General features: G+C 35.9%; 1 pseudogene; it reads right to left on the reverse strand.

Moving 5' to 3' along the window:
• Positions 1–4,858: 4,858 nt before the first annotated feature.
• On the reverse strand, positions 4,859–5,859 carry LOC129509807 (L-lactate dehydrogenase B chain-like; annotated as a pseudogene).
• Positions 5,860–27,405: the final 21,546 nt, after the last annotated feature.

Genomic DNA, 27,405 nt, shown 5'->3' on the forward strand with positions numbered 1-27,405 from the left:
TGATCTTATCCAATAGAGCCAGTGATGAGGCAATGGACCCCGTGTGTGGTGACTGCTGGGTTCCTAGGGCCTAAGGGTTAGCTCCTTAGCAGTCAGTTGGATTGTCAGTGTTTTATGAATTGCCGTTTGATGTTCCTAGTGGGAGAATCTTGGAGAAACTCAGAAGAAAACTGCCCATGAGAAAAAGAATCGGTATTGGGAATTTGACAGAGGGCAGCAATGTCAGATTACATCTCCTCTAGTCAGTAATAACTTTCTTTTAGCTATCTCTACCTCTACAATTGACTACTATGAAGGGGTTAGGCTGGGTGGGGGAGAAGGAAAGTGTAAAGCTGGGAAATAAGGTAGGTTATGTCCCCTGTCATCCTGTAGGTGTCTTGGCTAGAAGTAGCACTAAACCAGAGGAAGGGAGAAGCTTTAGCTTTAAGTAAAGTATAAAATTGTGATTATAATATTGGACTGGGCATTTAATTACTGCATTAAGACTGACCAGAGGATTTTTTATATTTAAAAGGTATCAGAAAATTAAGGCCATGCCTGAATGCTCTCTCATGTTGCAAAAGAACAACTAGCTATTAGCCCATCTAGCTACTGTGAAAGGAAGCACTGACGAAAATATAGCTGCTTTATGATCACATCTTTTTGTATTTTGCTCTATCAAATACTGGTTACAGCTCATCCAAATGTCTCAGCCTCTACCACGGTGTGAGAGTCTATGTAACCACATGAAGAACAATTTCCAAATTGCCACGGTTCTTAGTTCACACCTGCTCCTGCAGGTTATCACTTACCCATCTACTCAACCAAGGTGTCCTTGGGTCACATTCAGTTTTCCAGGGTCTCAGTACAGGTTGCTCCTTTTCTATTGTTTGAGTATCCTCTGCACAGTCTATGGCCTGTAGGCCCTGAATGAGGCTCTTACCCACTGCCTTGGAAGACAGGGATCCTGAGTGTAGTAAACTGAAAAGTGGCCTCCCAAAGATATCCACATCCTAAATCCTGGAACCTGCAACCATTACTTTATCTGAAAACAGTCTTTGCAGACCTGATTAGTATGATCAGGTGATTGAGAGGGGAAATTATTTTAGATTATTAGGGTGGGACTTAAACACAATCACATGCATTTTTATGAGAGGGAGAGAGAGGCAGATTTGACACAGAAGAGAAGGTGATGTGAAGATGGAGGCAGAGAGGGATTTGAAGATGTTGGTCTTAAAGACTGGAGTGATGCAGACATAAGCCAATGAATGCTAGTAGCCACCAGCGGTTGGAAGAGGCAAGGAACACATCCTACCTACGAGCCTCCAGAGGGAAAGCTATTCTCAGTGATACTAATCTCAAACTTCAGGTTTCCAGAACAATTAGAGAATATATTTCTGTTGTTCTAAGCTACTGAACTTGTGGTAATTTGTTACAGTAGCTTTAGAAAGCTAATCCACTGGAAGAGCATTGCTTCCTCCTTCTCTGCAGGTTACAGGTAGACAGTATGGGCATGCTCCATTCTGGATTCAATTTAGTTATCTGAGCCCCAAATCAGCACTGTTTATGCCCTGACTCTTAGATGGACTTTCATTTCTATCTTAATTCTGGCTGAAGACCAACCAGTCAGGCTCAAGGTGGAAGCGAGGAGAAATGAACAGATCAAAGGAGGCTACTTCTTTGTCTCTATTGCCCTAGTTTGCTCTGTTCTCTTAGGCACCTGCCCCCAGTTCTACTTTATCTTCCAGTAAAACACAAAACAAGACACAACTCTATATAACTCCAGAAGTACATCCCATTAATATCAACTGGTGCTTGAGGTAAGGCTATCATCTGTCACTTCCCCAAGAACCATTAAAGTTTGGTTAGATCCAGGCATATCACATGAACCATCTAGGCATATAAAACTTCTTATTCCAGAGCTTTGGGCATGGTAGGTCTTCAGAAAATGGTGGCATCGGTGGGAGGAAAACTCTAAGAGTTAGTAGGACTAGGTTTTGAATGCCCAGTTTTGCCTTTTACTGGCACTGGTATTTTCCCCCATCTGTTGAATGGGGGTAAAATTACTCATTTCAATGAACAGTTTTAAGAATTTAGTGGGCATAGGGCCTGGTGCATAGTTGATATTCAATAAATGTAAATTTCCACTCAGCAACCCCTTCACATATTGAATATTCCCTTACTTCTCTATGGCATTTTACATGTAAAGGCTTTACCATATTATTGCAGAACAATGTGGATGTTATTATTAACATTAAAGATAGAAATAATCTTTAAATGGTAATTAACAATCCTATTTATTATACTATGAATTTATTTAGGACAGGTATTTTTTTCATCTCTATATATTATCTAGCACATAATAGGCTTCAAAAGTGCCTGTTGACTAATTTAATTAAAACACTTTCAGCAGAAGGATTACTTTTCATTAGTAGCTCTAATCAAAAATACAAATTAAAATTAGATTCAGATACAAGGTAACATGTGCATCTTTCTATGAGAACTGAAGAGAAAGATGTGAATAGTAGCCTAGAACAGACTTAGTCAGAAAAAAAAAAACAGAACTGGTTAGTTGAGCCAATGTGTAGACCTATGTAAGGTGGGAACAAAGTACTTTAGAAATACCAAGTGATTTTGGTGACCCAGCTCTGACTTATGCTTATTTCATGAAGTGACCTCCAAGGGAAGCTTTAAGACTATTTACTCAATCTTCTACTCAAACCTATTTAAGAAAAAACTCAACCCAGTGAAATCAAAAGTGATTGATAAATGAGGTAATCATTCCTATTTCAAAAGGAATTTTCTCTTTACAAAACTCTCAGGTTCATTTGGGGAGGTTCCTTACATTGTTTAAAATATGATTATATTTCCAGAAGCTCTGGAACTTTTGAGCAACACACCCATGGTATAAAATAGAATCACTTTTGATTTATGTTCAATACTCTGCAATTTGGTATAGTTCTCCTAATTCATCCATTCATTCACTTTCCCATTTGTTTTAAAATATGTTAAACAAATTTGATATTTATCAAGCACCCACCATGGGAAGAACCAGTATGACTGCATGGTTGGAGCAGTCTCAAGTAGCCCAAATAACTAATGAGGTAATCTCTCAGTCCACATGGCATCATATGCCATACAGGGAAGCTCACACGATAAGTAAAAAATTTCTAAGTTGGACCCCAGCATTACCAGTTACAATAACTAGTTGTGGTATCATGGAGAAATTACCTACTCTGAGTCTAATTTCTCCATCTACAAAAAGGGATAATTCCTGAGGCTGCCATGATTCTTGAGATAACAAAGTGTATGATGCTTGATTTTATAGCTGCCATCAAAAATGTTAGTTCCTTCTTTACTTCATCCAGATATCCTTCCCATCTCTATCCCTTCACCTCCTACAACCTACATTTAGCTTTCTCAGACTAGACATACTAAAATCTGCATTTCATCAGAAAGTATTTCAATGGCAAGAAATAGCATCAGTAATAACAATTGCTAATATTTTATTGAGACCTCAGTAACTGCATTACCTCATTTAATTGTCATAATAACCCTTTGATCTGAAGTGACAGTTAATATTTTTATTTTAGGAAGAGGTTAAAGTAATTTGCCCAAATGAAAATCTCTGTGTTCTCTATCTATTCCCTTACTCACACTGACGTAGTCATAAATAGAAGAATGAGAAAATGTTTCTACCATGTAGACAGGGTATTGTGACAACTCATAACCAGAATGTGAAAGTGACAGTTGTCTTAAGCATTTTTTTCTGAATTCTACTTTCCCTTTCAGAAACCCCCAGTCTCACAGAGCCTGGAACTTTCATTCTACCCTGAGAGAAACTTCTGAGTAGAATATTAATGTGACCCACCCATTCATATACAAATATTAGTCAATTCCAAAGGAATTTCACACTATAGATGAAGATTATTTAAAAATGCCTCTGAATTATCAAGGAAAATGAATTTTTTAAAAATTTAAGTAATAGACTTTATTTGTTTTAAATTTACAGAAAAATTGCAGGTTCCATATCTCTCTTCTCCTTACCCCCACCCCAGTTTCCCCTAGTATTAACATCTAGCATTAGAGGGGTAGCATCTAGCATTTATTACAACTGATGAATAAATATTGATATATTATTAAATAAAATTCATAGTTTACCTTAGGGTTCACTCTTTGAGTTGTAGAGTTCTATGGATTTTGACAAATGTATAATGTTGTATATCCAATATTACAGCATCACACAGAATAGTTTTACCATTCTAAAATTCTCCTGAACTCCCACCTATTCATCCCTCTCTTCCCTGGCAACCTGATTCTTTTACTTTCTTTCTTACTTTTTCTTTGCCTTTTTTGGTTATCTTATAGTTGGAGTCAAACGGTATGTAGCCTTTTCAGATTTTTTTATTTAGCAATATATATATAACACCTTCCTGTATTTTTGTGGTTTCATTTTATTACTGAATAATATTCCATTGTAAAATATACTACAGTTTGTTTATCCATTCACCATTGGCCTTGGTTACCTCAAAATGTTTGGAACTATGAATAAATCTGCTATAAACATTCTCTTACATCAAGTTTTTGCACGGACATGACTTTTCAACTCCTTTGGGTAAATGTTAAGAAGTGAGATTGCTGGGTTATATGGTAAGACTGTGTCTCATTTTATTTTATTTCACACTACAATAGTTAATTTTATTTGTTCAACACTCATATTGCAAGCATTAAACCAAGCATGGGCTCTGATTCTGTAAGCCCAGATTCACATATTTAGGAAGATAAAAGTAAACTGTGATCCATGTATATGGATGAAAAACTAAAGGCTCACAGTTAATCACATCATGGTTTTAAATTTCTACAGCCTAGAAGCCAGATGTCACAGATCTTTTAGGTCCTTCTGGATGTCCCACAAGGTATCTGTACTTTTCTTGAGCTGGGCAACCTCATCATCCTTTAGCTTCCGGTTGATCACACTGGAACGCCCTGAGCTTCAGGATACACGGAAGACACAGGAAGACTCTTCTCAATACCATACATGCCCTTCACCATTGTTGACACTGAATAAATCCTGGAGAGATTTTTCAACATGGATTCAATGAGATCAGCCACACTTACTCCAATAGCCCAGTTGGTATATCGTTTTAGCTTGATGACTTCATAGGCACTTTCAACCACCATCTTACATACTTCCTTCCAATTTTCACTCTCGTTGTCTGTTCCTATTTCTGGATTCAGTTCTTGAAGAGAAACACCTGCCACATTCATTCCACTCCACACAGCCACACTTGAGTCGCCATGTCCTCCCCAAATCCATCCATGGTAGCTGCTGGGATGAATGCCAAGTTTTTCAGCCATAAAATAGTGAAATCTAGCAGAATCCAGATTACACCCACTTCCAATCGCACGTTGCTTGCATAGTCCACTTAGTTTCCAGGTAACATATGTAAGAATATCCACTGGGTTGGAAACCACAATTATGATACAATTAGGACTGTACTTGACTATATGAGGAATAATGAATTTGAAGACATTAACATTCCTTTGCACTAGATTGAGGCAGCTCTCTCCCTCCTGCTGTCGGACTCCTGCAGTCACCACCACAATCGTAGAATTGGCAGTCACAGAGTAATCTTTATCTGCCACAATTTTAGGCATCTGAATAAATAAGCTCCTATGGTATAGATCCATCATTTCTCCTTTGAGTTTATCTTCTAAAACATCCACAAGGGCAAGTTCATCAGCCAGAGACTTTCCCAGAATGCTGATGGCACATGCCATACCAACTTGTCCAACACCCACTACAGTGATCTTATTGTTTGGGATTGCTGCCTCTTCTTCTGCAATTGGTGCAATCAGTATTTCCTTAAGAGTTGCCATTGTACCCAAGACAACTGGCTGTAAGAGTCGCAGGAAGAAGACAATTGTTAGCTGCGTGCGTCTCCTCCGGCACCACTGTGTCTCATTTTATATAAAACTGCAAGCTGTCTTCCAAAGTGGCTGTAGCATTTTGTATTCCTGTTACAAATGAGAGTTCCTGTTGCTCCATATCCTTACCAGCACTTGGTATCATCAGCATTTTGCTTTTTAGTTAGTCTAATTGGTATGTAGTGGTATCTCACTGTTTTAATATGCAATTCCCTAATGATATATGATGCTGAGCATCTTTCTATATGCTTAGTTGTCATCTGTATATTTTCTCTGGTAAATTTATGTTCAGATATTCTGCTCATTTTTCTAAATTGGTTTGCTCTTTTCTTATTGTTGAGTTTTAAGAGTTCTTTGTACATTTTGGATACTAGCTTTTTTTTTTTTAACAGGTATGTGTTTTGCAAATATCTTCTCCTAGTCTATAGCTTGTCTTCTCATTCTTTTCATAGTCTTTGCAGAGCAGAAACCTAATTTAACAATTGTACTTACCAATTTTCTCTTTCATGGATGGTGCTTTTGGTGCTGTATATATATACATATACATATATATATAACTTCATATATATATATATGAAGTCATTGATAAATCTAAAGTTACTTAGATTTTTCTCTTGTGTTATCTTCTAGTTGTTTTGTAGTTTTTCTGCATTGCATTTAGGGCTAAGATCCATTTTGAGTTAATTTTTGAGAAGGGTGTAAGGTCTGTATCTAGATTCCTTTTCTTGAATGTGGATGTTTAGTCATTCTCACATCATTGTTGAAGCAACTATCTTTTCGCTACTGAATTGCCTTTGCTCTTTTGTCAAAGATCAGTTCGCTCTAACTGTGTAGGTCTATTTATGGGCTCTCTCTTAAAGATTTATTTATTTGAGAGAGAGAGAGCATGTGTGCAAGTGGGGGGAAGGACAGAGGGAGCAAAACCTCAAGCGGGCTCCCTGCTGAACACGGAGTCCAACCCAGGGCCCCTCCCACAACCCATGAGATCACTAACTACCTGGGCCTGAGCCAAAACCCAGAGTTGGATGCTCAACTGACTCTAGGTGCCCCCCTGGGATCTCTATTCTGCTGCATTGTTCCCTGTGTCTATTCTTTTGATAATACCACAATATCTTAATTATCATAGTTTTACAGTAACTCTTTAAATTGCGTAGTATCAGTACCCTGACTATGCTCTTCAATACTGTGTTGACTATTCTGGATCTTTCACCTTTCCATTTAACTTCTGAATCAGTCCATATCCAAAAAATAACCTGCTGGGATTCTGACTGGAATGGCATTTAATCTACATATCAAGTTAGGAAGAACTGGTATTTTAATAATACTGAGTTTTTCTATCTATGAATATGGAATATCTCTCCATTTATTTAGATCTTTGATATCTTTTACTGTTTTTGTGCTTTTCCTCATATAGATCTTGTACATATTTTGTTAGATTTATACCCAAGCATTTCATTTTTGGGAGTGCTAATGTAAATAATATTTACATTTCAAATTCCAAATTGTTCATTGCAGGTATATAGGAAGGCAATTGGCTTTTGTGTATTAAACTGGTATCCTGTAATCTTGTTATAATTATTAGATTTGGGATTTTTTTTGGGGGGGGGATTTTCTACATAGATAGTTGTGTCATCTCTGAACAAAAACAGTTTTATTTCTTTCTTCCCAATATGCATGCCTTTCATTTTCTTTCTGACTTATACCAGGCAATGCTTTCAGTATAATTCTGAATATAAGTAGTAAGAGTGGACATTCTTGCCTTGTGCTTGATCTTAGTGGGAAAGCATCTAGTTTCTTACCACTAAATATGATAAATGCAGGGTTTTTTTTTCAGATGTTCTTTTTCAAAATGAAGGAAAGTGAATTTTAAATAGGCTTTCAGGCATCTGTGAAGGATGTTTTATGGATCAGGGTGACTCTCAAATCATACTTCATTGGATTTCTGTTATATATGAGAATGGTTAGGCAGGTAGAAGAAACATCTCTCTTTTCTCAGATAAACATAAAAAACTTCCAATCGTCTTCAAAATTTCTATTCTTTAGCAAAGGCAGATCCACTGGTTCATAAAATGAGTTCTGTTGCATTAATCACACGCAAAAGCCTCTAATGAATATTTCCTAACACCTCTCTGCTGCAGAAATACAAAGATAAGCAGGAAAAAAATCCCAGTACTTTAAGAGCTTACTGTAGAATGGGGATGGGATATATACATTTATTTCAAATTCAAGGAAAAATATTTTAGACTTTGGAATAGTACTTACAAAATGTTTTTTCTTATTTCTTATTTTTTTAAAGTTTTAATTTAAATTCCAGTTAGTTAATACACAGTGTAATATTAGTTTCAGGTATACAATAAGTGCTTTTTAAAACTTTCTTTTTGGTTACTTCTTAGAGCAATCTGTAGGGTAACTGATATTTTTATTTCCTTCAGATTTGGACTGCTGCAATAAATTTGCTAAACAGATGGTCTTGAATCTGATCTCTAAGTTTTACGGAAAGACCAAGCAGATTCTTGTTATGAGGCCTGTTGCTATCAGAAAGTTAAAAGCCATATTCAGGAAAAAGGGAGAGAATGGGATTCTGGAGACTAAGGAAAAAGAGTAATTTAAAATATCCTAACTTTAAGAATTGAAAAAAAAAAAAAGCTCCAGTTAGGCTTAGGAAGTTTCACATGCTTATAGTCATTTGTTCTAAGAGCACTTTTAAAAATAAATTAACCAGAGTCTTAGAGGTCAGCTGCTGAACTAAAGATTAAAAATAAAATACGATTTTGTTTTGTTTGTTTTTTGAGCAAGGAACTAAATGTGCCTCACATCTTAGAAGCTGTCAGGGGGAAAAATTCCTTGTGAAGAAAAAATGCAAAAAGAAAATATTGGAATAGAGCCTTTCCATAAATTGAATATGTTTGCATTTGTTGAAGTTCATAAGATTTTACAGAGTAACAGATAATTTAGAACTGTTTGTTCTAAGAAAAGAGGAGGTGGTAAGATGTCCTCCAAAAAAAAAATTCCATATGTTAACATGTGAGTCCTTGGAAAGTTCAAAGTATGTCTTATCATTTCAAAAGCAACCCCACTGGGCAATGGCCTCCCAGGACATAAAAAGAACAGATAGGTCTGAGGAAAAACCAACCAACCAACCAACCAACCAACCAACCAACCAACCAACCAACCAAATACCAATGCCAGTGCTGAAATGTTTGTTTTTAAATATACAGACTTAAAGTTAACAACAACAATGACAAAAACCTAGGCATTTGAATATTTTCTTCTCAACAGGACTAGAAGTGGGTACACTTCTAGTGGGGGCATTTATAAAAATAATCTACATTCTTTAGGAGAAAATTTTCCCAAACCATTTGGTAAAGGAAAGATAACTAGAGCGAATGCTAGAGTCAAGAAAACTAGACTTAGTACAGATTATATCAAATATTATACTTTATATTTTTATTTTCCTTGACTTGATTTCTGGGAGTTTTTGGGATCTTCTTCCACTGCTCTGCAGATAGTCCTTTCCTTGACTTTGTGCATTTTTCACACACACAAACACACACACACACATACACACACATGTGCTTATTGGTATTATGCTGAAGATTTGGGTGGGACTTTCTGTAGATATTCAGAACTTATTTCTCCATGGCACTCTGTAAAAGGGGTGTGGCAGGAGTGGCTTCCCCCACCCCTTTTACCATACATATCCCACTATTTTTCACCTTTTTCTGGGGAGTGTTATATATCCACTTTCCTATGGGGTACAAGGCAATACCATATTTGCTTACTAACAAATCACAAATAACCCATAGCAGAGGCTAGGAGGTAGCAGAGGTAATAAAGAGTAAAGAGGGCCTAAAGAAGGATTTCTCTTAAAAATCTTCTAATGATTAGGAAACAAGCAAGAACCATGGAAGAGGGTAAGCTTTGAAAATAGAAACTAAAGGAACAAGACCATTGAGTAGCCATTGGTAGGGGGCATGGTGGAAGTGGAAACTAAACAGGAAAGAGAAGACACTATAAGCCCCACTTCTCTGTGGACATTACAAAGGGTTGGAATTCTTAAAATTCTATTTTGTATATATAGTTTTATGGACTGAATCAGCACATGGTTGACTAAAAGTAAGGATTGTAATTACTAACTAATGATACCAGCTCTCCCTTCTACTAGTGTAGAAGCCGCAGTCTAATTCAGTTCAGGTTGCTATAACTAGATGCTGGAAACTGGGTGGCTTAAACAATAGAACTTTATTTCTCATAATTCTGGAGGCCAGAAGTCTAATATCAGGATGATTTTCTTCTTTTTTTAAATATATTTTTTTATATTGGAGTTCAATTTACCAACATATAACACCCAGTGCTCATCCCATCAAGTGCCCCCCTCAGTGTCCGTCACCCAGTCACCCCCAGCCCCGCCCACCTCCCCTTACACTACCCCTTTTCATTTCCCAGAGTTAGGAGTATCTCATATTTTGTCACCCTCTCTGATTTTTTCCGCTCATTTTCTCTCCTTTCCCCTATAATCCTTTTCACTATTTTTAATATTCCCTATATGAGTGAAACCATATAATGCTTGTCCTTCTCCGATTGATTTACTTCCCTCAGCATAATACCCTCCAGTTCCATCCACGTAGAGGCAAATGGTGGGTATTTGTCATTTCTAATGGCTGAGTAATATTCCATTTTGTATATAGACCACATCTTCTTTATCCATTCATCTTTCGATGGACACCGAGTCTCCTTCCACAGTTTGGCTATTGTGGACATTGCTGCTAGAAATATCGGGGTGCAGGTGTCCCGGCGTTTCATTGCATCTGTATCTTTGGGGTAAATCCCCAACAGTGCAATTGCTGGGTCACAGGGTAGCTCTATTTTTAACTCTTTGAGGAACCTCCACACAGTTTTCCAGAGTGGCTGCACCAGTTCACATTCCCACCAACAGTGCAAGAGGGTCCCCTTTCTCCACATCCTCTCCAACATTTGTTGTTTTCTGTCTTATTAATTTTCACCATTCTCACTGGTGTGAGGTGGGATTTCATTGTGGTTTTGATTCGCATTTCCCTGATGGCAAGTGATGCGGAACATTTTCTCAAGTGCTTGTTGGCCATGTCTATGTCTTCTTTGGTGAAATTTCTGTTCATGTCTTTTTCCCATTTCATGATTGGATTGTTTGTCTCATTGCTGTTGAGTTTAAGAAGTTCTTTATAGATCTTCAATACTAGCCCTTTATCTGATATGTCATTTGCAAATATCTTCTCCCATTCTGTAGGTTGTCTTTGAGTTTTGTTGACTGTTTCTTTTGCTGTGAAGAAGCTTTTCAGCTTGATTAACTCCCAATAGTTCATTTTTGCTTTTGTTTCTCTTGCCTTCGTGGATGTATCTTGCAAGAAATTGCTGTGGCCAAGTTCATAAAGGGTGTTGCCTGCGTTCTTCTCTAGGATTTTGATGGATTCTTGTCTCACATTGAGATCTTTCATCCATTTTGAGTTTATCTTTTTGTATGATGTAAGAGAATGGTCTGGTTTCATTCGTCTGCATGTGGCTGTCCAATTTTCCCAGCACCATTTATTGAAGAGACTGTCCTATTTCCAGTGGGTAGTCTTTCCTGCATTGTCGAATATTAGTAATCATAGAGTTGAGGGCCGATTTCTGCATTCTCTATCTTGTCCCATTGGTCTATGTGTCTGTTTTTGTGCCAGGACCACACTGTCTTGATGACCACAGCTTTGTAGTACAACTTGAAATATGGCATTGTGATGCCCCCAGCTCTGGCTTTCTTTTTCAATATTCCCCTGGCTTTTTGGGGTCTTTTCTGATTCCATACAAATCTTAAGATTATTTGTTCCAACTCTCTGAAGAAAGTCCATGGTATTTTGATAGGGATTGCATTAAACGTGTAAATTGCCCTGGGTAGCATTGACATTTTCACAATATTAATTCTTCCAATCCATGAGCATGGAATATTTTTCCATCTCTTTGTGTCTTACTCCATTTCTTTCAGAAGCATTCTGTAGCTTTTAGGGAATAGATCCTTTACCTCTTTGGTTAGGTTTATTCCTAGGTAGCTTATGCTTTTGGGTGCAATTGTAAATGGGATTGAATTTCTCTTTCTTCAGTCTCAGTGTTAGTGTATAGAAATGCCACTGATTTCTGGGCATTGATTTTGTATCCTGCCACACTGCCAAATTGCTGTAGGAGTTCTAGCAATCTTGGTGTAGAGTCTTTTAGGTTTTCTATGTACAGTATCATGTCATCTACAAAGAGGGAGAGTTTGACTTCTTCTTTACCAATCTGAATGCCTTTTATTTCTTTTTGTTGCCTGATTGCTGAGGTTAGGACTTCTAGTAATATGTTGGTTGAATAGCAGTGGTGAGAGTGGACATCCCTGTTGTGCTCTTGGCCTTAGGGGAAAGGCTCCCAGTGTTTCCCCATTGAGAATGATATTTGCTGTGGGCTTTTCGTAGATGGCCTTTAAGATGCTGAGGAATGTTGCCTCTATCCCTATACTCTGAAGAGTTTTGATCAGGAATGGATGCTGTATCTTGTCAAATGCTTTCTCTGCATCTATTGAGAGGATCATATGGTTCTTGTTTTTTCTCTTGTTGATGTGATCTATCACACTGATTGCTTTACGAGTGTTGAACCAGCCTTGCATCCTGGGGATGAATCCCACTTGGTAATGTGAATAATCTTAATGTACTATTGGATCCTATTGGCTAGTATCTTGTTGAGAATTTTTGCATCTGTGTTCATCAGGGATATTGGTCTATAATTCTCCTTTTTGGTGGGGTCTTTGTCTGGTTTTGGACTTAAGGTGATGCTGGGCTCATAAAACGAGTTTGGAAGTATTCCATCCATTTCTATCCTTTGTAACAGTAGAATAGGTATTATTTCTTCTTTAAACGTTTGATAGAATTCCCCTGAAAAGCCATCTGGCCCTGGACTTTTGTGTCTTGGGAGGTTTTTGATGATTGCTTCAATTTCCTCCCTGGTTATTGGCCTGTTCAGGTTTTCTATTTCTTCCTGCTCCAGTTTTGGTAGTTTGTGGTTTTCCAGAAATACATCCATTTCTTCTAGATTGCCTAATTTATTGGTGCATAGCTGCTCATAATACGTTTTTAAAGTCATTTGTATTTCCTTGGTATTGGTTGTGGTCTCTACTCTTTCATTCATGATTTTATTTTATTTATTTCTTTATGACAAAGATTTTTTTAAAGATTTATTTATTTATGATAGATGTGTGTGTGTGTGAGAGAGAGAGAGAGAGAGAGAGAGAGAGAGAGAGAGGCAGAAACACAGGCAGAAGGCGAAGCAGGCTCCATGCAGGGAGCCGAACGTGGGTTTCGATCCCGGGACTCCAGGATCGCGCTCTGGGCCAAAGGCAGGCGCCAAACCGCTGAGCCACCTATGGATCCCCTCATTCATGATTTTATTAATTCAAGTCTTTTTAATAAGGTGGGCTAATATTTTATCTATCTTATTAATTCTTTCAAAGAACCAACACCCGGTTTAGTTGATCTGTTCTACAGTTCTTATGGTCTCTATTTTATTGAGTTCTGCTTGAATCTTTATTATCTCTCTTCTTTGGTGTAGGTTTTATTTGCTGTTCTTTCTCTAGTTCCTTTAGGTGTGAGGTTAGCTTGTGTATTTGAGTTTTTTTCCAATTTTTTGAGATATGCTTGTATTATGTATTTCCCTCTCTGCTTTTGCTGTATCCCAAAGATTTTGAATGGTTGTATCTTCATTTCATTAGTTTCCATGAATCTTTTTAATTCTTCTCTAATTTCCTGTTTGACTCATTCATCTATTAGTAGAATGCTCTTTAACCTCCACGTGTTTGAGTTTCTTCCAAATGTCTTTTTGTGATTGAGTTCAAGTTTCAAAGCCTTATGGTCTGAAAATATGCAGAGGACAATCCCTATCTTTTGGTATCAGTTGAGTACTGATTTGTGACCCAGTATGTGGTCTATTCTGGAGAAAGTTCCATGTGCACTTGAGAAGAATGTGTATTTAGTTGCGTTCAGATGGAAAATTCTGTAAATATCTGTGAAATCCATCTGGTCCAATGTATCATTTAAAGCCCTTGTTTCTTTGGTGATGTTGTGCTTAGATCTGTCATTTGTAGAAAGTGCCATGTTGAAGCCTCCTACTATTAGTGTATTATTATCTAAGTATATCTTTGGTTATTAATTGATTGATATACTTGGAAGCTCCCACATTAGGGGCATAAATATTCATAACTGTTAGGTCTTCTGGTTGGATAGACCCTTTAAGTATGATGTAGTGTCCCTCTTCATCTCTTACTACAGTCTTTGGGATAAACTTTAATTTATCTGATATGAGGATTGCTATCCCTGCTTTCTTTTGAGGGCCATTTGAATGGTAAATTGTTCTCCAACCTTTCATTTTCAGGCTGGAGTTGTTCTTAGGTCTAAAACGAGTCTCTTGCAGACAGCTAATAGGTGGGTTTTGCCTTTTTATCCAGTCCAAAACCCTGCATCTTTTGATGGGATCATTTAGCCCATTCACATTCAGAGTAACTATTGAAAGATATTAATTTAGTGTCATCATAATACCTATTCAGTCCCTGTTTTTGTGGATTATTTCTTTGGGCTTCCTCTTTTTTTTAAGAGTCCCCCTAAATATTTCTTGCAGAGCTGTTTTGGTGGTCACATATTCTTTCAGTTTCTGCCTATCTTGGAAGCTTTTTATATCTCCTTCTCTTCTGGATGAGAGCTTTGCTGGATAAAGTATTCTTGGATGCCTGTTCTTTTCATTTAGAACCCAGAATATATCCTGCCAGCCCTTTATGGCCTGCCAGGTCTCTGTGGAGACATGTGCTGTTAATCTAATATTTCTCTCTATATAAGTATCTCTTGTCTCTTGCTGCTTTAAGGATTTTCTCTTTCTCTTTTGAGTTTGCAAGTTTCACTATTAAATGTCAAGGTGTTGTGGGTTTTATTGATTTTGGAGGGGACCTCACTATCTCCTGGATCTGAATGCCTGTTTCCCTCTCCAAGTTAGGGAAGTTCTCAGCTTTGATTTGTTCAAATATGCTTTCTGGCCCAATTATACATAGATTCTTCCTTCTGAGGCTATCATTTATTTCCCTTAATCTTTCCTCATAGTCTTTTGTTTTTCTCTTTTCCTCAGCTTCCTTCCTTGCCATCAACTTGTCTTCTATGTTGCTCACTCTTTCTTCCACCTCATTAACCCTCATCATTAGGACATCTAGTTTGGATTGCATTTCATTTAATTGATTTTTAATTTTGGCCTGATTAGATCTAAATTCTGCAGTCATGAAGCCTCTTGAATCCTTTATGCTTTTTTTTTCCAGAGCCACCAGTAGCTTTATAATTGTGCTTCTGAACTGGTTTTCTGACATTGAATTGTAATCCATATTCTGTAACTCTGTGGCACAGGGTACTGTTTCTGATTCTTTCTTTTGTGGTGAGTTCTTCATTCTAGTCATTTTGCTCAGTGCAAAGGGGCTGTATGAGTGGGCTGAGTCAAGAATATCAACCGAGAACTAAGTAAATTTCACCTTAGATGATTCTGACGAGGTCACAGACCAGAAAATGAAAACAAAGATCAGAACAAAATAAGACAAAAGGACCACTAAAGTGAAAAACAAATTTTAAAACAAAGTAGTAAAAAACAAAGGGCCAAGAATCCCAAAGAAGAAGAAAAAAAAAAAAGAAAAAAGAGAAAAAAGCAAAAGTAAAGAGGAACAAAAAGAAAAAAGAGAAGAAAAAAGGGGGTGACCTGGAGACGGTGGTGACAAAGTTGTAGGGGAGGGGGAGTGTAGTCTACCTGAGAGGTCCTAGAGGGTGATCCTCTTGGTTCTGAATATATTAAGTTCTGAATGTTAGAAGATGCTCAGTGACCAGGATGATTTTAAAGACCCTATTGATTAATGCATTCATGAAACTTAATGAATTTTAGGGTAAAACTAAACTAGATCCACACCTGATACTTTAGAGTAAAGCTATCAAAAGATAAAGACAGAGAGATATCTTGAAAGCAGCAAGAGCAAAACAGCTCATTATGTTCAGTCTTTAATAAGATTAATAGCACAGCTGATTTCTAATCAGAAGTAGTGCATTCTAGAAGACAGTGGGAAAACATATTCAAAGTGGTAAAAGAAAAAGATAGTCAACAAAGTCAAGAAAGAATTTTGTACCCAGCAAAACTATCCTTCAAAAAACTGAGGGGTATCCCTGGGTGGTGCAGCGGTTTGGCGTCTACCTTTGGCCCAGGGTGCGATCCTGGAGACCCGGGATCGAATCCCACATCGGGCTTCCGGTGCATGGAGCCTGCTTCTCCCTCTGCCTGTGTCTCTGCCTCTCTCTCTCTCTCTCTGTGACTATCATAAATAAATATAAATTTAAAAAAAATTTAAAAAACAAAAAACTGAAGAAGAAATTAAGACACTTGCTGATAATAAAAAACTGATAGTATTCATCACTAGAAGACCTGTCCTATTAGGAGAACTAATCTTTCTGAACAGCATCAGACAGTGAGTCAAATGCATATGAAAAAATAAAGAGTAAAAATAAAGGTAACTACATAGGTAAATATAAAAAACAATATAAATACTTTTGTTTATAATATTTCCTTCACTGATTTAAAAATGTAAATGAATAAAGCAATAGTTAAAAAATGTATTGATGGAGGTGTCTGTATGTCTTAGTTGATTGAGCATCTGACTCGATTTTGGCTTAGATCATGATCTCAGATTTGTGGGACTGAATCTCGTGTCAGGCTCTACACTCGGTGGGGAGCCTGCTTAAGATTCTCTCCCCCTCTCCCTCTGCCCCTCCCCTGCTGCTCTCTCTTAAAACAAAACTGTATTGATGAGCTAATAAAAATTTAATTTGATTGATCATAATATCACAGAGAAGAAGGGAGGTGCCAGAGGTCTATTAAAGCGAAATTTTTATATATCATTGAGATTAACTTGTTATTAATCTGAAATAGATTACTTTTAATTAAAATGCTAACTTTAATATTCTAGGAAACTCCTAATAACTAAAAAATATAATAAAGAAAATAAGGGAATTAAAATGATACACTAGGAAATATACAGTTGACACAAAAGAAGGCAGTAATGGAGGAACTGAAGAAGAACTACAAAACCCCATAAGACATGCAGAAAACAATAAATGAAAGATTTAAAACTACCTGATAAGTTATCAAATTAAATGTAAATGGACTACACACTCCAATCAAAAGGGAAAAATTGGCAGAGTGAATAAAAACACATATCCAACTATGTAGATATTATAAGAAACACATGTTAGAGTCAAAGCCATAAAAATGTGGGAAATAAAAGAATGGATAAAGATGTACAATGCAAACCATGACCAAAATAGAGCTGGAGTAGCTAACCTAACATCAGCAAAATAGACTTTATGACCAAAATAGTTACTAGAGACAAAGAAAGACATTTCATAATGATAAAAAGGTCAATAATCATGAAGACATAATAATTATAAATATATATACCTATCAATAGAGCCACAAAATGCCAGAAGCAAAATCTAAAAGAATTCAAAGGAAAAGTATATAATTCCACAAAAAAGTTGGAGACTTTAATATTCCACTTTCAATAGTAGAATAATTAGGGAGAAGATCAATCAGAAGATAGAAGACTTGAACAACAATACAATCCAACTGGATCTATAGAATGTTCTATGCAACTACAGAAGAATATAGATTTTCCTTAAATGTACATGGAATATTTGCCAGAACAAACCATATGTCAGGACATAAAGCAAGTGTCAATAAACTTAAAAGTATTGAAATCATACAAAATACTTCTCTGGACATATGAAATTAAATTAGAAATCAGTAACAAGGAAACAATTTGGGAAACTTGCAAATGTAGAAGTCAATATATTACTAGATAACAAATGGGTTAAAGAAAGTTCACATGGAAAATTAGAAAATACTTTAAGATGAATGAAAATAAAACATAAAACATATGAGGTTAAAGCAGTGCTCAGAAGGCAATTTATAGCTATAAATGTATTCATTAAAAACCAAATGATCTCAAATAAATAACTTAGCCTCTTTCCCTAAAAAAAAAAGAATCCAAACCAAATAAAAAGGCAGGTAATAACAAGATTAGAAAAAGCATTGGGAAAAAAAAAAAGAAAAAGCACTGGGTGTTATACACAACTGATAAATTATTGAACACTACATTTGAAGGTAATGATGTACTATATGCTGGCTAACTGAATTTAAATTTAAAAAAAGAAGGAAAAAAAAGGAAAAAAAAACCTTGCAAATTCCTAAAAAAATTAAAAAGTAAAGTACAGAATAGAAGAAGAACAACAAAAAGCAATAAAAAGACAAGTTAGTTCTTTGAAAACATCAACAAAATGGACAAATCTCCAACTAGACCTGCCACGAACAAAGAAAGACTTAAATTACTAATACCAGAAAGAAAAGAAGAGTCATCACTACTAACCTTACAGAAATAAAAACAAATATTAGAAAATGCTATGAATAACTGTTTGTGAACAATGTAGATAACCAAGATGAAAAAAATATATATAGATTTAAAGAAATACATAACCACAGAAACTGACTCAAGAAAAACCAGAAAGTCTTAGTAGGCCTACAACAATGAAAGATTGAATGAATTCTTTAAAACTTTCCACAAAGAGAATCCAGGCCCAGAGGATTTCACTGGTGAATTCTGCCAAACCTTTAAAAAAGATTTATTTACCATGAATCTTTCATAACTTTCCCCCAAATGTAAGAGGGCAGTATTTCCTGATAGAAAAACCAGACAAAGACTTTAAGAGTAAGTAAAAGTATATGTCAATATAATATCCCTTATGGCTACAGTGCTCAACAAAACACTAGCAGACCAGATCCAACAGTATATAAAAGCAATTATGGCGATGACCAAGTGGGATTGAGCCCAAGACTGCAAGATTAATTTAACATCAGAAAATCAATCAATGTAATACAAAATATTAATAGAATAAAGTATAAAACCACATGAACATCCCACATGAACATTGTTTCTGGATACAGAAACAAAATCCAACTTCCTTTCATTATAAAACATTTATTAAACTAGGAATAAAAGAAAATTTCCTCAACCTGATACAGGTCATCTAGAAAAAACCTACAGTTAACATACTTACTGATGAAATACTGAATGCTTTCCTCTCAGGTCAGAAAAAAGAAGGAGTTTTGCTGGTGACACTTTGCTGGTGACCAACAAGGCATTGGAAGTTCTAGCCATGGAAACCAGTGTAGAAAAGGGGATACGAGTCACCCACATTGAAAAGAAGTAAAACTATCTCTATATGCAGGTGACATAATATTGCATATAGAAAATCTTAAATAAAAAAAATACTAAAAGTAGAGTTTAGCAAACTTTCAGGGTACAAAATCAATAACAAAAATCTGTTTTATTTCTATTCACTAGCAATGAACAACTTTAAAATGAAGTTATAAAACTATTTCATTTATCATGGTATTAAAGTACTTAGGAAATAAATTCAACAAAAGAAGTGCAAGAGTTGTACACTGAAAAGTACAAAATATTATTGAAACTAAAGAAAATCTAGGCAAATGGAAAGAAAGCCCATGTTCATGCATCAGAGGACATAATTTTGTTAAGATGGTAATATTTTTCTAATTGGTCCTATATGTTTACATATTGAATGCAATGCCTATCAAAATGTCAGCTTTATTTTTTGCAGAAATTAGCATGATGATCCTAAAATTTATATGGAAATTCAAAGGTCCTAGAATAACTAAGCAATTTTACAGAAGAAAAAGAATGTTAGAGGACTTATAGTTCCCAATTTTTAAACTTATTATAAAGCTACAGTAATCAAGACAGTATGGTTGTGGCATAAAGATAGACATATTGCCAAGACTAGTGACTAGAGAGAAGCAATCTTTCAAGAAATGGTGCTAGGAAAACTGGATATCCACATGCACAACAATAAATTGGAACCCCTCCCCATACTAGAAACAAAAATTAACTCAAAATGGACAATTGATCTAAATGGAAGAGCTATCCTTTATCCTAAAGGATATCCCAAAGATAAAGTAAATATTTGTGACCTTGGATTAAGCAATGGTTACTTAATACTTTCTTTTTTCTTTTTTTAAATTTATTTATTTTTATGATAGTCACACAGAGAGAGAGAGAGAGAGAGGCAGAGACACAGGCAGAGGGAGTAGCAGGCTCCATGCACCGGGAGCCCGACATGGGACTCCATCCCGGGTCTCCAGGATCGCGCCCTGGGCCAAAGGCAGGCGCTAAACCGCTGCGCCACCCAGGGATCCCAAGCAATGGTTACTTAAATCTGACACCAGAAGTACAAGCAACAAAAATTATTTAAATTGGATTTCATCAGAAGTATAAATATTATGAAATCATATATCTGTTAAGGAAATTGTATCCATAATAAAGAACTCTTATATCTCAGCAATAAGACTAATAATCAAATTAAAAAGGTTTTGAACAGACATATTGTCTGAAAAGACATACAAATAGTCAATGTGCACATTAAAAGATGTTCAACCTTATCACTAATCACGGAAATGCAAGTCAAAACCACAATGTGATACCTTTTTACCTTACTAGGATGGCCAAAATTTTTAAGAAAAGCAATAACAAGTATTGATGAGAACATATAAAAGTGGAATCTTCAGAGGCACCTGTGTGGCTCAGTGGTTGAGTGTCTGCCTTCGGCTCAGTTCAGTCTGCTTCTCCCTCTGCCTATGTCTCTGCCTCTCTCCCTGTGTCTTTCATGAATAAATAAATAAAATCTTTAAAAAAATAAAAAATAAATGAAAAAAGTGGAATTTTTATATGTTGCTGGTGGTTGTAAAATGGTGCAAATACTCTGGAAAACAACTGAAGTTTCCTCTAAATGTTAACTGGCAATTTTACTTCTAAATATACTCTCAAGAAAAATGAAAATACATATTCACACAAAAACTTGTACATGAACATTTATAGCAGAATTATTAATAATAGGCCAAAAAGTGTGAACAATTTAAATATTCATTAGCTGATGGATGGATAAACAACTGTAGTATATATCCATGAAATATTATTTGTCAGTATAAAAAAATTAAGTTTGGATAGATTCTATTGCATGGATAACAGGAAAGCATTATACTAAGTGAAAAAAAAGACCACATTCTGTATGATCCATTTATAGGAAAATGTTCAAAATAGGCTAATCAATAGAGACAGAAAGTAGGGAGTTATTGCTAATGCGTATGTGATCTATTGTTGAGGTGATAAAAATACTCTGAAATTAGACAGTAGGAATGGTAACAAAACCATCTAAAACTTACTAAAAACTGTTTTATTGTACAATATAATAGTGTGAATTTTGTAGTATATTAATTACATCTCAATAAAACTGTTAAAAAGTGGTCAATTCATTAAGAGCACACAACAGTTTTAAACCTTTATACAGTTAATAGCAGAGCTTTAAAATACATGAAGAAAACTGATAGAACTCAAAAAGAAATAGATAAATCAACAGTTTTAGTAAAATTTCATTACTCCCTCTCACAGTAGACAGACCAAGTAGACAGACAATAGTCAGGATATAGAAGACTTAATATCAAGCCACTTGCCCTAACTGGCATTTGTAGAACAATCCACCCAACCATAAAAGAATAAACATTCTTTTCAAGTGTATCCAGAACATTACTAAGTTTATGGGACATAAAATTACTCTCAACAAATTTAAAAGGATCCAATCCAGCATAGAAGGTATGTTCTTTGAACAAAATGGAATTAGAGACTAATAATAGAAAAATGTCTGAAAATTCCCTAATAATTGGAAACTAACATCCTTCTAAATAATCTATGGGTCAAATAATAAATTAAGAGTGAAACTGAATCAAAATGAAAACAGAGCATCTCAAAAGTTACAGAAGTAAATGAGTATTTAGAGGAAAATTTACAACACTAAAATACCTGCATTAGAAAAGAAGAAATGTCTCAAAAGCAATGACCTCTTTCACCTTACAAGACTGGAAAAACAGCAAATTAAATTAAAAGTAAACAGAAGAAAGGAATTAATACACAAAAGCACAGAAATGAATAAAATTAAAAAATAAATGAAATCCACAGCTCGTTTTTTGTGAAGATTAATAAAAAGGGTAAGCCTTTATCTAGATTGATCAGGAGAAAAAAGAAAGAATACAAATTACTAATATGAGAGAGAGAGGACATCACTTTAGGTCCTACAAAGGACCTGATAATGAGGGATTAGTATGGATGACTCAATGCCAATGATATGACAACTTAGATGAAATGCAAAATGTTGTTTTAAAGACACAAACTACTAGGGTTTGATCAGAAGAAATACATAATAAATTCAATAGCCCTATTAAATAAATTTAACTTACAATTAAAAACTTTCCCCCAAAGAAAACTCCAGGTCCAGATGGCTTTACTGGAAAATTCTACGAAACAACTAGTAAATATATGATAGCAATTCTCTTCCAGGAAACTGAAAAAGGAGGAACACTTCCCAGCTTATTCTATGAAGCCATCATTACCTTTATGGCAAAACCAAAGACATTATAAGAAATAAAAGCTACAGACCAATATCTCTCATGAACATAGATACAAAAATTCTTAACAAAATTTAGCAAGTCAAATTCAATAATACAGTAAAGAGATAGTTCTCACAATCAAATGGGGGTTATCCTTGAAATGTAAGGTTTATTTGATGTTTGAAAATCAATCTCTATAATTCACCATAATAAAAGACCACATGATCTTCTTAATGAGTGAAGAGAAAGCATTAGATAACATCCAATATCTATTCCTGAAAAAAATTTTCAGCATTCCTATTTCAATAAAAGGAAACTCTTCAATCTGACAAAGTCCATCTATGAAAAATCTACAGCTAATATCATACTTAATGGAGGAAAGACTGAAAGTCCATCTTATCACTTCTATTCAACACTGATTTGGAGTTTCTAGCCATTCAATTAGGCAACAAAAATAAAAGTTATTCAAATTGGAGAGGAAGAGATAAAACTTTATTTGCAGATGACATGATGTAGAAAGTCCTATGGAATCTATATAAATTAATTTTAAACTATTAAGTATGTTTAGCATGATTGCCTGATAAAAGGTCAACACCCAAAATCAATTTTATTTCTATGTACCAGCAATGCACAATGAGACACTGAAATAAAAATACCATTTCTAAAACATTAAAGAGTCAATATGACAAAAAATATGTAAAGTCTGTACACTGAAAGCTATAATAGATTTCTGAGTGGGGAAGAAATACATTGTGCCCATGGATTGAGAAAGTTGATACTCATTATGTTTATTTATTCCCAAACTGACATATGTGTTCAAAACAATCTCAATTAAATCTCTAGTAGGCTTATTTGTGTAAATTGAGAATCTGATTTCAAAATTTATATGGAAATACAAAGTACTTAGTATAATCGTAATACTTTGAAAAGAAGAACAAAGTTGGAGGACTTTACACTATCAGATTTTATGACAATTCTAGAGTTATTTCAGACAGTGTTCCTGGCTTAAAGATAGATCATTGGAATAGAATAGAGAATTCAGAAATAAACCCACATATATATGACCAATTAATACTCAGCAAAACTGTTTTTTTTAAAGATTTTATTTATTTATTCATGAGAGAGAGAGAGAGAGGCAGAGACACAGGCAGAGGGAGAAGCAGGCTCCATGCAGGGAGCCCAATGTGGGACTCCATCCTGGGTCTCCAGGATCACGCCTTGGGCTGAAGGCGGCGCTAAACCACTGAGCCACCTGGGCTGTCCCACAAAACTGTTGAGGTAATTCATGGGGAAAAATAATCTTTTCAATAAACGGTGTTGGATAGACATGTGCAAAGTCCAACCAACTGACCAACAGACCAACCAACCTACCGACTAATTTCTGTCCTTCATACTATATAGAAAAATTAATTTAAAATGGATTATTATGAGAGAAAGTGGATCAGTGTTTCCCTGGAGGTCTGGGGAGAGATGGAAAGGAGTGATTCTAAAAGCACAAAGGAGGGCAGCCTGGGTGGCTCAGTGGTTTAGCGTTGCCTTTGGCCCAGGGTGTGGTCCTGGAGACCCAGGATCAAGTCTCATCTCAGGCTCCCTGCATGGAGCCTGCTTCTCCCTCTGCCTTTCTCTCTCTCTCTCTCTCTCTCTCTCTGTGTGTGTGTGTGTGTGTCATTAATAAATAAAAATCTTAAAAAAAATAAAAGCTCAAGGAAACTTTTGGGAGTGGTGGATATGTTATCTTGATGATGGCAATGGTCCCAGAGGTATATATATCAGTAAAAACTTATCAAATTGTACACTTTCAATATGTGAAGTTTATATGTCACTTTAATCTCAATAAAGCTGTGAAAAAAATTTAATGGAATATTTCTGTGTCTCCTCTCTGTTAAATTCCATAGTTTTGGCCTTTCCAACTTTGCTATTATACAATGGAAATAACCTCCTACCTGCTTTCCAGATCTTCAATCTCTGAGCACTTTTAAACTCTACCTCACTCTTGTATCCCCTTTAGAAGGCTCTTAGTAAGTTTACACTGCAAGCTCATCCTGACTTGAGACTTGTTACCAAGAAGTTGCCTCCTTGATTTCTGCCACTCCTCTCTCCACTCTCCCTCAGCTCCACCCTAAGGATGTGGTGTATACTGCTCCCCAGGATGGAGACAGAGTCCTGCACCTCTATAATTTTTGGGTAAGGGACAATTTTCTGTCTTAGAATGGATACTGTGCACAATGGTAGGTATGAAATGGATGACTAACACAGGTCATGTTTTGACATCCATGTTTTCTAAATGGGGATCTAATTTTGGTGTGTATATTCAGGATGTTATTATTTCAGGGAAATATGATAGGTTAAGGGGCAGTATCTAAAACACAAATACAGGAGGCAGAAGAGCCCAGTGAAGGGAAAAGAGGTGCCGGGTTACCCTAAATGGGAAGAAGCCTGTCAGCAGACGTTTTCAGGGTGTATTCTAAGAAATAAGTCTCCTTAGCTGCCATCAGTCTAACAATGTATTGTTCACTTGCTTTGTGCCAAACATTCGGTGGCTCTGTTCTTACAAGAACAGAAGAATAGGGCATGACTTTGTACTCAACAACAATTTTGGTATCTCAGAGGAGAAAAGTAACAAGCCAATTCCTTAGGAAAAATTATAGTCAAATAATCTAAATCAACTATAAACTTTTTAAAAAGAATTATTTATTTATTTATTTATTTATTTATTATTATTTATTTATTATTTATTATTTGAGAGATTGAGAGTGAGAGAGCGTGAATGGGGGGAAGGGCAAAGGAGAGGGCAGAGAATCTCAAGCAGACTCTGCACTGAGCACGAAGCCCCAACTTGGGGCTCCATGCAAGGCTCCATGTGGTGCTCGATCCTGGGACCCTGAAGTCATGACCTGAGCCAAAGCCAAGAGTTGGACACTTAATGGACTAAGCTATCCAGGCACCTCTAAATCAACTGCAAATTTTAAGCATTGTTTACTATGGCTAAGTGTGTAATTAAATACAATAAATTACAGGTACTATACATCTTAATTTCCAATTAGTGACTTACCAGAGCTCCAAGGTGAATAAACCTGAACAAACCCAGGTATTGCTATAGATGCTTAGACCAGGTATATACCGGCTAAATATTGCTGTCCAAATTAGGGTGCAGAACATGCAGACATTTAAGATGCACCTCTCACAGAAAGTTACATTAGTCAGGCTTTCTGTGCAGTGATGATGATTTAGACCACTTAAGTGGATGATGATTTAAGACTGATTGCATTGTAAGTATTTTCACTGGACTATGATTTCATTGAAGACAAAAAAGAAGGTCTTCTATCTCTGAAGTTACAGTGTCCTGGCTGGATACCTAATAGGCAGACTAAGCATATGTATAAAAAATAGGAAAAACACAAGGATCAAAAAATGAAAAAAAAATCTGAAAGGCCTTGATATTTCTAAAACTTATCAAAGTGCTTATGTTGGATTATCAACATTGTAGTGTGGAAGAAAGAATTGAAAACTTCCCTACACATTGTATATTTTAGTATTATTTTATTTTAAGTTATTTTTAAGGTGTGCATCACAGGGAGGGAGATGAAGAATAATCCTTTCAGTGCTTAGGGCCTTAATTTGGTTCTAAGTGTCTGCTCTAGCATCTATCCATTAGTAAGTGCTCAATAAAAATGTGAGTGAATAAGTAAGTGTTTCCATATACTTAGCCTTATGATGAACAATGGCTTAACAGATGTATTTCTTTGGGTGAGCCATTCCTGCATGTGTGATATATCTTACACTGAAAACTTAAATAATGGATATTTTCACTTAATTCAATCTCTTAGAAAGGTACTAAAATTGATATATGAATAACCTGACTCCTTGTTCTTTATTAATGATCTTAATACAGACAACCCAAATTCAGGTATGAAACAGGGTCACCAAATGGATTGAATATAAATCACTTCTTCAGAAGAATCAAAGACATGGTGACTTTTTCTTTAGAAATAATAAGGATACCTGGGTGGCTCAGTGGTTGAGCATCTGCCTTTGGCTCAGGGCATGATCCCAGAAGGGGTCCTAGGACTGAGTCCCACATCAGGCTCCCCAAAGGGAGCCTGCTTCTCCCTCTGCCTGTGTCTCTGCCACTCTCTCTGTGTCTTTCATGAATAAATAAATAATGTCTTTTTAAAAGTAATACAATAAAACAATTAGCAATAAAATATCAGCGATAATCCCAAATTTAAAATTAATTCAATTTAATTTCTTGCATCTTTTAAAAAAATGACTTGAAGGGCTTCTCAGTAATTTTATTAATTCCAGAGCAATATATAGGAGAGAAAAGTTTTTAGCATTGACCATTTTGACAGATTTGAAGAGTCCATACAGGCAGAAACCAATTCTCCACTTTTAAATTAATTAATTTGGCTTCTTATACTGAACTGACTAGACTGTAGATTTGGCATTGTTTATATACTCCTCTAGTTTTCCTACTCTGCAGCAAGAGATAACGTGCAAAAAAGTATATGTAGACTGTCCACGGAAAGTCAGCATTAAAACACAAACCCTAGGGGATCCCTGTGTGGCGCAGCGGTTTAGCGTCTGCCTTTGGCCCAGGGCGCGATCCTGGAGACCCGGGATCGAGCCCCACGTCGGGCTCCCGGTGCATGGAGCCTGCTTCTCCCTCTGCCTATGTCTCTGCCTCTCTCTCTCTCTCTCTCTCTCTCTCTCTCTCTCTGTGACTATCATAAATAAATTAAAAAAGAAAAATTAAAAAAAAACCCACAAACCCTATCTCAGGTATCTGATTCATAACCTCCTAGAACATCATGTTTCAAACAACGGGTCATTTACACATTAGGTTAAGAGATCAATTTTATAGACGAGAACAGTATAAATAGAAAATATCAGAGTGTGAAAAACACTGTACACTAATGCTTCTTAGTCTCAAACATATGT

This window comes from Nyctereutes procyonoides, unplaced genomic scaffold (assembly GCF_905146905.1).
Source record: "Nyctereutes procyonoides isolate TBG_1078 unplaced genomic scaffold, NYPRO_anot_genome, whole genome shotgun sequence".
Lineage (NCBI taxonomy): Eukaryota > Metazoa > Chordata > Mammalia > Carnivora > Canidae > Nyctereutes > Nyctereutes procyonoides.